The sequence below is a fragment of the Haplochromis burtoni genome, unplaced genomic scaffold (genome assembly GCF_018398535.1).
Source record: "Haplochromis burtoni strain Fernald_Lab_line unplaced genomic scaffold, NCSU_Asbu1 Contig_9, whole genome shotgun sequence".
In the NCBI taxonomy this organism is placed as follows: domain Eukaryota; kingdom Metazoa; phylum Chordata; class Actinopteri; order Cichliformes; family Cichlidae; genus Haplochromis; species Haplochromis burtoni.
In genome coordinates, this window is record NW_024582370.1 from 3,200,350 (window position 1) to 3,203,444 (window position 3,095).

The following is a 3,095-nucleotide window of genomic DNA, read 5'->3' on the forward strand; positions in this document are numbered from 1 at the left end:
GCTGAGAGTCACTAGCAGCGACAGGGAATGCAGACCAGTGTGTGCATTAACATTAACAATGAAAGAAAATAAGGAGAGAAACGGTGAGCCAAGGTTCAGCAGGGAGACCGGAGGGAGGTGTGCTGGATAAGCCGGGGCTGGGTGGGGAGTTTGGTGTGTGACTGAGATAGAGTGTGTTTTTTCTTAAAGTTTTCTCACACTCTGGTCACTATCCAGTGGAGTGTAGGATTTGCTTGTATAAACAAGAGAATCAGAAAGGAAGTCCCCTCTATGATTGTGTGTGTGCCTGCCAGAATGGGTTAAATATGAGACTTCTTTTTTTTTATCCTTCCGATACAACTTGTAGGTTTCACAACACTCATATTAAGAGAAGCAGAGTAAAAGTGAATAACCTTCGTAGAGAAAAAGCCAACAAAACAAAGTTGAACAGTTTTAGAGTGAAAGGCAGTGTGTGACTGAGTGCCGAGTGCTTTGTCTTTCCCTCTGTGCAGGGGAGCAAAAAGAAAAAAATGGGGATGGCGAGCATTCAGCTTGGAGTTCATGCCTGGGTTCACACACTAGGCTGAAATTCAGACACAGCAGCTTGTTGCAGTCTTTGTTTCTCCATCTCTCTGGCATGCTACAGACTTGTTTATACACAGGAAAACACTCATAGGCAGACATGCAAGCGAGACAATCAGCAGCAACTTGATTGTAGTGGACTGGAGCAGTTATTGTTGTCGGAGACAAGGTTACGCCAAGCCCAGTCCTGGTGCCCAATTGGTGCCGGGAGGGAAGAAGGGGAAGAGATGGAAAGATGGACGGAGCGCCGTCGGTCATTAACGCAGACAGAAGAGAGTCTGTGCTGGTGTCGGGCAAGTACAACAGACACGGATTGGCACAGGCACACCAGCTATGTGGCTGGCAGTGGGAAGAAAGACACTGAAAGGCTCTGGGTTTAAAGACTGACTGTGACAGCTGGTTCAAAACAGAGAAAAAGCTGTATGTGTTAAGTGCAAGAATGTGGTGTTTTTGAGTGTGAGCATGAACAAAAACAGTACAGTAACTGTGTGTAATCTGAGGTCAGGGGACAGGATATGAGCATTACCCCACCCTGTGTGTGTGCTGCCAAAATCGTCTCACTGTGTCTGTCTAGAGAAAGAGGAATGTGCTGATTGGAAAACACCATACTAACAGAGAGGGCCAACTGGCCAAGAGAGAATGCTCATAGTTCCAAAAACGTCCCTGAGGTGCAGGAAGCTGATGTATCTGTGCATGTGTATGTGTGTATACACAGCTGGGGCAGGTTAAAGGGCGCTTCAGCACACAAGAGAATAAATGCTGACAGGGCCTGAGGTGTACTGGCACTACAGGCCTTCCCTGTGAGATGTGTGTCAGTATGTCAAACCAGGAATGCGTACTTCGTCCAAGGATCGGCTGAACCTGCCCAGCATGCTGTGATAGAGGCACAGTATCACCAATGAATGCATCTTTAAAAGCATATTAAAAATGTGTGACAAATCTCACATCTATAAGCAATTATCAGTCCTTCTCCTTGGCAGCCAGACCTTCTAACTGACTGTTTTTTTTGTGTTAATCGTGCTGTTTGTGACATTTTCAGAGCTCATTCAAGACCAGATGACAGTGACCCTGTGAGGCTTCTTTTAAAATATCCGATGTTGACCTCATACTTCAAGACAAGTCATACAGTGGACTGATCTCCTAATAGCTGGCAGCGCAGGGTCACAGAGGGGATAAACACACTCACATGAACGGCATTCCCAGCCACACTGATAACTGCGGAGGGCTACAACTTTTTCTGACACAGTAGGGGATTACGGAGCACTTCAGATTTAATCTGCACTGGCATTCTCCACTATGATCCAGCACATTAGAGCCATTTGAGGTTTTGGAGATTAACTGTTTATTTGTGCACTGTGCATCACTCCACGCGTACACATCTTGATCTTGTTGTCAGGGTGTTTTCCTGGAGGCTCCGATTGGGTCTTAGACAGGTAGCAACACACAAAGGAAATTTTCTTTCTAGTTATTTCTGATCATTTGTGAATAAAACCTCAAACTGTTACAACGATGATTACTTTCCTGTGGGTTCTTTGCTAAAGCCTCCCTGGGAGGAGGCCACAGGAGAACACCCTGGTTGTGATTTCGACTTATATGTGGCGTGACATACGCTCGAAAAAGCAGAAAAAAGATATTTTTATGAACCTGTGAAAGAGGATAAAGTCAATGGATGCCTACAGCACTGTGTGCCCCGTGACCGTGTCAAATCAAATCCAAGAACTGAAACCATCATGAACAGTGAATTTCTCTCTGACGACATGGCTGGGCATTAAGCATTCATGACATAACATTTGCTCCCTGTGGTTTTCCAAGCAGCTCAAATGTTGAATCATCGGACTGGCTGTAGCTGATCCTGCTAAAATTTCGCTTCTTGGATTACTATTACCCATGAACGGCACCCCTTTTTGTTTTCCAAATACAAAGGGGAAAAAAGCTGTTAAAGAGAACGCTTAATGGTCAGCACATGACCTGGACGTATACAGGAGGTTGTTTTTGGTTGCGATTTGTCTCGGTTTGTGTGTTTTATTGTCTTTACCTTAATGCAGTGTGATCTTCTATGCACACCTTACTCTGTCCCTCCCAACCCACTATGTCTGTGCTGTTCTTCTACCATTCTTCATTGCTCCATTGCCAATCGAGAAGAGCTGAAATTTGTATTGGAAGCAGTTTAATTCCAGCTGCCAACACCCAGAAACAGCACTGCATTTGAGATATTTATATAAAACTAAAGCAACGAGGTCAGTGTCTTTCAATCAGTGCCACAACTGCTGCCAAGATTTCTTCTCTTTAAATGATATTCATTAGGTCATGAAAAACTGAGAGGCTCAGTGAAGCGCTTTTTAATGCCAGTGATTTCCCTCAGTCCTGGAATCACTGCACAGTTCTCCTGAATGAAAAATCCAAATCTTGGCCTTGAGCTTCAACCCTGAGATACCAGCTGATCTATGAATCTCTGTTTAACAGTTAACACCCACCCATCCATCAGCCTGATCTACACACACACACACACACACACACACACACACACACACACA

At 44.7% G+C, this 3,095-nt stretch overlaps 1 protein-coding gene across 3 annotated transcripts in view; it reads right to left on the reverse strand.

Moving 5' to 3' along the window:
• The window catches only part of dip2ba (disco-interacting protein 2 homolog Ba), a 42,872-nt gene that overhangs the window by 21,839 nt on the left and 17,938 nt on the right, over nucleotides 1–3,095 (reverse strand). The gene's annotated exons all lie outside the window — the stretch shown is intronic.